Source organism: Centruroides sculpturatus, unplaced genomic scaffold (assembly GCF_000671375.1).
Source record: "Centruroides sculpturatus isolate CEXI.00-Female unplaced genomic scaffold, Cexi_2.0 scaffold850, whole genome shotgun sequence".
Classification (NCBI taxonomy): Eukaryota; Metazoa; Arthropoda; class Arachnida; order Scorpiones; family Buthidae; genus Centruroides; species Centruroides sculpturatus.
In genome coordinates, this window is record NW_019385036.1 from 138,875 (window position 1) to 148,874 (window position 10,000).

Consider the following 10,000-nt stretch of genomic DNA (forward strand, 5'->3'; position numbering starts at 1 on the left):
AAATTTTTTTTTTTTTTTTTTTTTGCAATAAAGTCGTGAAGTTTCATTTGTTGCTTTTTTCTTTTCTTAAGCAAATGTCAGTAGCAGAAGGTTGCATCCAAAATGCCTCGTTTTGCTTTTGCACTCCTTTCAAAGTCTAAATCATTCGCTACAATTTGATCAACGATTTCGGTTATCGTTACCAAACTTTTACTAAAGAAATCTGTAACAAGTTCTTTGGGTTCTTTGTTTTCAGAATCTCTATTTTCCAGTTCCACATGAATTCCATGTTCTGTCAGTTCTTGAAGGACGTCGTTGGTAAGACTCTCACCAAAAACCCGCTGTAACTCCTCAATATCCTGCTCATCTACATCTAGTCCTGCTGTATCAATTAGGTTGAGTTTGATCAACCTAACAATACAGTGATAGGCTCTTCTCTTTAAGAATTCTTGCATACCTTCAGCCTTAACTTCTTCGACACTTCATTCATGCATTTATTGGTTAATTATTGCCAAGTGAAGCCGATATTGCCTATGGCATCCATGATGTTATATTTTTTCCAAAACTGCAGAAAACAAACATAGATTTAAGGAAAGTATGGTGCTACAACAAATTGCCACCTTTTGCTGATTGGTTTGTGTTTGGGAATAATCATATTATATACGAATAAATGAAATATGGTATTAATTTGAATCAGCATAAATTTTGAGCTTGTTTTTAGACTTCAAGCAGATGGCATTGTTGTAAACGAGGCAGCTATCTCTGACGCAACTGCTCCCATATATCGTTGATTGTTACCGCTCAGCAGTCCAGACAGCAATGGAGACGATGACGATATATATCACATATTATCATTAAATTACGTTTTTTAAATTTCTCCCCCCTCAACCCCCACATATGGACTTAACCTTCTATTCAACAAAATTTAAATCATTAGATTATCATTTATAGTTTACGAGATATAAGCACAACAAATCTTGCCATTTGTTTGGTTACTATGGTTTTCATATACCTCCCAGTACTAACCCAATTTTAAAGACATGTTTGGATCAAAAAAGAGAAAGACATCGACCATACATGAGGTGTTTAGCTGGCAGAAAAGAGGGTTAGAAAAAGGGGAGAGGAAGAAGGAGGAAGAAGAGACAGACAGTAGAGAAAGATAGGATCCCTATGAACAGCGTACATAAGACTACAGTATCCTCTGGGTTTGATGTTGGCATGCAGTTTTTAGGCTGCAAGGCCATAGTCCCCTGAAAGGTCTAAAACAAAACCTGAGTGTAGCAAAGACCAATAATTGAGTGCTGCCACGAATAGCTAAGTGTAGAAGTTAGTGCCAAATGGCTGTTAGTAGGAAGACTAATATCTACTTAATACTAATAAAACTGAACATGATTGCGAATCTTAATACTACTTACAGCTAGACAGACAGCACAAAAAGAAAACAAACTAGATGAGACGAATGAGAAAGATCCCAAAAAATTTTATTATTATTATTATTATTATTAGTTAAAAGGGCTGGCAGAATTACAGTATTAATAAAATAAAATAATATTACAGATGGATACCAGTCCTATCTTCACTGCTTGCCATGTCCAATCACCAGGAACAACTATTTCCACTGCAGAGACAACCTTTACTTAGAGGCTATGCCTCTGCACAAATATGTAAAACAGTTTAAAAATGTCTGCAGAGGCACAGCCTCTAAAGAAAGGTTGTCTCTGCAATGAAAATAGTTGTTCCTGGTGATTGGACATGGCAAACAGTGAAGATAGGACTAGTATCCATCTGTAATGTTATTTTACTTTATTAATTATTATTATTTTTTTATTATTGGTATAACAGATGGATTCTGTGGTATTTGTAGATTTCCTGACTTTTAATACCATTCCCTGATTTTTTCTGCTAAAAATCTCATTCCTGACTTTCCAGGTTTGTACAGACCCTGTCAATATCACTATAAACATGTTAGAGATTCGCACCTCGGTATTTCACAAGCTGTGTTCCATGTTCTCACACATCCTGGCCGGATCATACAATCCTCACCATTACAAGACCACGGCCTACAAAGTGTTGGTTAGGAGGGCTTTCATCCACTCTTATACTTCCAAACACTTGATGCTGAATCTACACAAATAGAAAAATTAATCATTGCTCGTGGTTACCGAGCAGTTGTACATTGCTTAGTGGATCAATTCCATTGGATGCTTCCAGAGTCCATGCCCAAGGTAGACACTTCTATTACAGACCATGGTGGAAAAGTGGAAGGGGCGTGTGTTACCATCAACTCCTTCCTAAGTTCATTATTTGCAAAAATTGCCAAGGAAACATGCAATTCTTATCGTTTTTCAGAGGTGCCTGTCTATTTTCACCATCCTTCAAAATGGAAAGGACCTCCCAACCCTAGCAGACTTCCTGGCATAGTGTCCCTATCAGAGACACCAGATGCAATGGGGACCTTCTGTACATTGGGTCCACTAAATGTTCTATGAAAAGGAGAAAATAAGAGCATATCTCTGAAGTGCAATGTGCCAGAACATCCACAGCCCTCTCTACGTATACAGCAGACCCGGAAATAATTGCTGACTTCACGCGGGCCAAACTCCTTCTCACATTACAGAGCATCTCAGATGGTTGGAGGCCATAGAAATTTTTAATGCTAATTTTGGGTCATCTTGTGTAAATTTTAAGGAGGAAACAGTGTTTGTCGATGGCCTGGCAGACCCTGTTTGACAGAACATTATATTCGTTAATTGAATGATTGTTATACCCATGAAATAGATGTTACTACTGATAACATTCCATTGGGTAACCTTTCTGTCTCACCTGAAGAACTTGGAAAAAGTTGAAAAATGTTTGTGCAGTATTCGTTTTTTTGTTTTATTGGTTTGTCTGTTGTTACATATATCACAGTATGGAGTGGAGTATATATATATATGATATTTCTCCTACTATCTGCAAAGAAATCAGTAATAAACCACTTAAATTTGAATGATTCATTTATGGTTTGTGGATTGAAAAATGTAATGAATAAATGCATAGGGAAAACTAAAAGTAATAAAACTAAGAACTACACCACACAACTAAAATATACATCATTCCGAAATGTAGAAAATCAAATGTATATACTTTCATTCACAAAATATCCAAACTGACTTACAGACCTAATAGGTTATAATTGTCAATCCATCCAATATGCTATCGAAATTCTGTTTAATTCATCCAATTATTGCTTAACACTTTATGGTTAAGATATGAGAAAGATCTTTGACCCAGAAATATACCTGTAATTTCTCATAACCTTTGGTCTAAACATGTGTGCTTGTATTTCCTACAATTACCCTTTTGTAAATAGTATACTATACTTCTAGCTCCATCTATTGACAAAATTTTAAGATCAGAATTTGATATCACAATTTTGCAACTTTTATTGAATTTTGTTTATAACAAAAGGTTTTCCTGCCATTTTTACATTGAAGTTATTACTATTATTATTAAATAATTTAAAATGTAAATACAAATAATGAAATAAGTATAAACATCCAATTATTGCAGATTAATGCACTTTTTTTATAGTATGCAAATTTGCATGTTTACCAAAATGGCATACAGTCGACCCCCCTATAATGCGATACATACATTCCGCTTTATAAGAATTTCACGTTGTAGGAATCCTCAAATACATGAGCCAATTACAGCCCGGCACATGTGCAGTTTATGGACTACGGCTGTTTGAAAGGTTTTCTTCCATAAAATTAATCGATTCTAGACTAATTTCACTCAACATTTCCAAAGCACGTATAATTTTTTGGGAATAATCTGTATAAACTATGCTACAAACAAAAAATTGTAAGATTACTGAGTGTGCACCATTTGACCACGCCATTGCTTAAGCTTGTTTTCGTCGTGGAGCAGTGCACCAAACAGCAGCCGTGTTTTCTGATAAGCAATTTTTTGCGAAAAATTCGTTGAACTTTGGAGACATCATTAATAGAAATAATTTTTATGACCATTGAATAAGAAATGTATAAAATTATAGTACTGTATTAGACTTACAGTACCTAATTTAAGGCCTCAATAGTAATAGACTCAATAGTAGACGATAGTAAACTCAACTTACCCTCCTAAACTCTAAGTAGCGTGTAAGTAGTTCGGCTGCTCGTACACTATTGGTCCAGATTCAACCAATCCTGTTGCGACACAAGTCAGCGATGATGTTTTATCGCATTTTACAAGTCTCTTTTAGTGTCTTTATACAAATATGGTCACAATTTTTCGACGCAATATACGAATCCGCATTATATGAACCCACTTTACAGGGGGGGTCTATTGTATAAATAAAACACAAACTAAAATTTTGTTGCACATACACAGTGCACCAAATAAGTAATGAGACTGATTTTTTTCCCCATGAATACTTTCAAGAAATGCGCCAAATGTAGTTACCATTTCTCTGGCTAGATTGTGCTGAACACAAATGCTTCGATCATGTCGATGACTCAATCAGTGCATGCACAGCAGCTGTGAAAGTAGCATTGTGCAAGTAGCGGCGGTCAAACGTAGCATCACGGATTAAAGAGCCGTAATAAAATTTTACTGTAAGTTAGGAAAAACAGCATCAGAAGTTTACAAAGACATGCTATTTGTTTACAGGGACGATTGTCTTAGTCATGCATAAGTGTTCCACTGGTTTTCAGCATTAAGAACAAAAGAGAATCCTTAGAAAATGAACAACACGACTTCATCAGTACTACTTAGTACTGATCAAGTTGCGTTATTGTGTGTACATCAGTACTACTTTGGAGTCATACAACATCTCTTTACTTGCATACGTCATGTCAGGATGCATCTGTTCCAAAGCAACAGTTGGGTTTTTCTGCATGACAATGCACCAGCTCTCTGTGCACTACCCGTGAAACAGTTTTTAGCATCAGAACAGATGTGTGCACGAACACCCACCCTATTCACCTGATTTGGCACCTGCAAACTTTTTCTATTTTCGAAAATTAAATGTGTTTTAAAAGGGGAACATTTCAGTGACATTGAGGACATCAAACATACTGTGACCAACAGACTGAAGGAGATATACAATCAGGACTTTCAGCGTTCTTTCAACAACTTCTATGATTGATATAAACGTTGTGTGCAGGTGCAAGGGGATTATTTTGAATCCATGTAACTGCGAAATTGAAATGAAGTTCTTAGTTTTGATGTAATGCTAGTTGTCTCATTACTTATTTGGCACACTGTGTATCTTCATATATCTTTGTCAAACTTTGTCAGAGGACAAAAAGTAATAAATAAAATGAAAATAAACAATTACCCAAGCAGAATTGAGTGCACAGTTTTCAAATGGTGCAATTATAAATAAAGGCTGAAAAAATTGGTTTTTGCAATTGTATACACTACATTTATATTATGAACAATCAAATATGTATCAATAATTACTTAATAATTAAATATTAAATTAAACAGGAAAAACAATCTTTAATATAGACTAGTCAGAAAAACCATAAAGTTATTAATTTTCAAGATTTGAAGAAAGATCAACAAAGGCCAGTCCACAAAATCATGACACCTAAAAGGTCAGACCTGAAAATGTTAATTAAAAAGCATTGTTTGAAAATTTATATATTACTATATTCTAACTCAAAAGTTACTTAAAAACATTTTAAATTTTATATGAATGTTACTTTAATTAGTATAAAACAGATTTCTCCACTACAGAATTCAAAACTAAAGCATATAAAAGAAAATGGTAGTCACCTTTAGTTTTGACTTTCACAGCAAAATGGCAAAAGATAATGCTAGGACTATCATTTTAAATATATATAATTATTGCATTCATCAATATTTACTTTATTTTTATTGAAAATGCCAAAAACACAGTGAGTTGTAGCCTATTAATGTGACAATTTTTGCATTATTGTTAAATAGAATTTTTATTTCTTCATATTTATTTCACTTGTGGTTACATACTATGACATCACAGGCAAATAAGCTCCAGACATTACTACACATGGATGAAAATGACAAGTCTGATATGAAAATATGATAGCATATTTGCAGCGTTTTTCTTTTAATTGTTAATGTTATGGACAATTCCCTTGTGCACTCATGTTTGTTACACTTCAAATAAAATAATACCACCATATCTGAAAATAAATATGAAGAAATAAAAATTTTATTTAACGACATAGAGTGAAATTTACAGAAACTTTGTTTTTCTAGAGGTCACAATCTTTAATCTTGTTTTATAAGCTTTAATATGAGGAATAAGAATAGTAATAACAATGCTAATGATACAGTAAGATAATAAAATAACTATGTTATAAATTAAAAAAATTATAGTCATGAAGAATTGAACCTATATTGAGTAGCTCCAACATCTAAAATCTTATCCACTCTACTACTGCCATTCCTAGCAAAACTAGAACTTCTAGACTTATAAGCTAAACACACAATTTTCACACGCCCATTTTTCAAAAATGCTTGAGAAGTGGGTCCTATTATTTGAAAAAAAAACTATTTGTGTTTAGGGCTATATGCTCACCAAGTTTTGTTTGAATCAGAGATGCAAATGTCTAGCTGTCTCCTTCTAAGTTATCACTGTGGTTAGTATATCATCTTCAATAAAAACATTTAGAACTTTAACTAAATGGCTCTTCATACAGCATCATTCTTCACCAGCAGGATGCATCAAAAACATGCTTATTGATGCATCCTGCTGCTGAAGAATAATGGCTGTATGAAGAGCCTAAAGTATTTTAAATAAAAAAAATAATAATACTGCTGGTAAAGCCTTATTAGGGAAAGTTTTTGCACAAATCTTATGAATTGTAGTACAGTCAAGTTGCATTAAAATAAATTTGTAAGAAAACAGTAGTTAATACAAATGTTTGATAAAATGAACTATTTTCAGGGTCAAGGTCAAGGTTGTATAATTTACAAAATTAAAGGATTAACAGGTAATCAAAATTTATAAATTATAACATTTTAAACTTATTTACTAAATAACTTAATGATTTTCAAATCAAAATGAGGAGGAGATGGTATTTGCCATTTAATTTAAACAAAACAAAGCTAAAAGAAATCCATGATTATTTTTCTGTTGAAGATTGAAAAAATAGAAAATATTTTTTGGAGCCAAAAGAGTAACAAAATAGCCAACCTAGCATCATTGTATGCACTCCTCCGATATGCAAATTAACGTGTGTTTGCATGGGACTGCATCCATTTAAAGGGATAGGCATCTTTAAACTTTACCCAGCTATCTTCTGAGTACAGTAAAATGGTCCATTAAAATCAGATGTTTGAATTGATCTACAATTTGGGATTGAATCCATCTTTGCTTTTGCTTACTGGAAAAAAATCTGTTCTACTCAAAATAAAGCATTTATTACAGTACCACATAGGTTTTTACACTTTTCAAAATAAATAATAAAATCATTATTGGAAATAGGATTATTTCTTGGGAGATTGTAAATGTAATTTATAGTTTGGTTTTAACAAATTCTAATAATTTTCATGCAATAAAGCAAAAAAACACTTTTAACATTTGCTGCATTCAGCAGACACAACAGTTCCGGAGCTGTTGAGTATTTTTCTGCCGAACGCCCTCTACAGTAGCACTCTTTCGGAACATGTTTGGTGTTTTGATAACACCACATTTGGTAGCGTCTTTCATTTAAGCTACCTAAAACTGACCAATAGGGCTTTTTGTTTCAATGCAACATCATTCATCATTTGGTAGATCCAGTACGCTACGTAACAGCTACCAATTTGCTCAGTTACAACTGTTGAAAAATACTGTATGCAACCATTGTGACAATGGTGTTTTGCCTGGGCAAAGACAAAATTTTTGAGAATTTGCTTTATCAGTGTTCCTTTTATGGCAAGTGGACAGCATAACTTAAAAGTTCTAAACGTTTTATTTTCAAAATAAGAAAAATTTTAAGAAATATTTTAACAAAAATATTTTTTTTTATCAGTTATAAAGTATTAATAAGATTAAAATGATAATTTATTTTTTAAAAAATCATTAAAAAACTTTGACATTGTAAGTTTTTATTGGTAAAAGACTAATTAACATTTGGAAAAATCAAATACAATGTATTGTGTATGTATGTATGTACTGTACAGTATATAGTATTTCAACCATGCACATGCTTTTTTGAATTAATCTATAAACAGACACATTTACTCGAAATTATACTATTTATTCTTGGTACTATTAAATATAATAATGTAAACATCATTAATAATTGTTTTCATACCGTCTTTTATTTTTATTTACTTACTCATGTGGGAAAATTGTTCAATTTCAAATTCTGATCAACGTTACACGTGGAAATTTCTTTTATTTTTAAGTAAATTTAAATGCGGACATACCAAGTGCAAAGTCATAAAATGATATTAAATAAACAAATAATTACAGGCAATTTGAATGAGTCACATTCAACAGTAATTTCCGTTGAAACGTTGAATTATAATAATATTTACGACTTACCTTTTCTTTAAATAAATAGTGTAATAGGCAGTGACTTTAATAATTATTATTTTCATTTACTAATATACTTTCGTTTAAAACAATCAGACCACTGTACAATGGCAAACAAGAAAGAAAATCTTAATTTTTAGGTTCCTCTTCTTCTATTAAGCGGCCTCCATGTTGGTGTCTGCACCCAAGATGATATATAATAAAAGGCGATACGACATAAATTTATAGATAAAACTTCGTTCTTCGAAAATTTAATAACACAAAAATAACATAATGTGTTGTTACATTTTTATTATGAAAAAAAAATTAAAATAAATTAAAAATAGCATGTTCATTTTTATTTAATATATTACTGTTCGTTTTTCCGTATCTTAATTCTTACTACGCTTCACCTCGTCCCTCTCGTTTTCAAATGATAAAGTTTTACATTAAATACAGTATTATTATTATTATCATATACGAGATTTCCTAAATTCGTATTTAACAATGCAAAGTATATTATACTATGTCAAATAAAATATATATATATGAATTAAATATCAAACTCAGCTTCTTTTACAAACATTAAAACATTCAACACCTTATAACGCTGAGAAATATTTATTAACCCACAAACGTTTTCAGCCTAATGGAATAGGCCATCATCAGGTGATAAGTTATCGAACAACTTTGAAAATTGCGTTAAAATGGAACTTTCGAACATTACAAATTCAAAATTAAAATGTAAAATAAATTAACCAATCACTATGTTACTGTGAATGACCGAAATCTGGCGAATGTCAACATTCTCCGGTGAATGTCAACATTCACACAGTCTTTTCGTGTATGTCCGAAATATTTGCTAAATATCGTTATTGCTCACTTACACCGGCAAATGTCGACATTCAGAATGCGCTGATGGTAAATGTTGAATAAAAATATTTTTATTACGTTAAGACAAAAATGCAACTTTTTAATATGTCAAAATAGGAGAAAGCTTAAGTAACAGCACATGTAAATAAACTGTTGAACCTAAAACGAACAGTACATTCTATATCATTAAAGCAAATTATACAATAATAAACTTACACATAAATTATGTGATTAACATTATACAATCTTATTTATTGCAACAACTTAAACTGTTATGGCATTTTGAATTGCACAAGAGTCCCTTGCTTTTACAACTGCATTTATTCGTGGAACACTTTTTTTTTTGCAATGACAGCGTGTATAGCATTTCCCTCCACTTTTCGAATTAACTGCAGCTGCTTCTCTCAGCGATATTTCTTGAGAAGAAATCTTACCTATGGAAAATTTTCTTTACAAATTACGAACTGATTACGGGTATAAAGCTGCTTGAGGGTATCATTTTTGTTTGCTAATTTATAAAAGTCGGAGTCTTCTATTCTAACAACAACTGCCAACACATTTCGGGCATCTGTACGGCCACGGTCAACATCAGGGACTTGTATTCGTACGGTATCACCAATTTGAGCAGAAGGAAACGGCGAAGAATTTGGCGACAGACTGTCGCCTCTCCGT

The 10,000-nt window shown here is 32.4% G+C and overlaps 1 protein-coding gene across 1 annotated transcript in view; it reads right to left on the reverse strand.

Moving 5' to 3' along the window:
- Window positions 1–8,678, reverse strand: part of LOC111633718 (double-stranded RNA-binding protein Staufen homolog 2-like) — a 140,067-nt gene extending 131,389 nt beyond the window's left edge. The window contains exon 1 of the mRNA XM_023378331.1: window positions 8,486–8,678. The gene's annotated coding sequence lies outside the window, so the exon portion shown is untranslated. The remainder of the gene's footprint in view (window positions 1–8,485) is intronic.
- Between the last annotated feature and the right edge of the window lie 1,322 nt (window positions 8,679–10,000).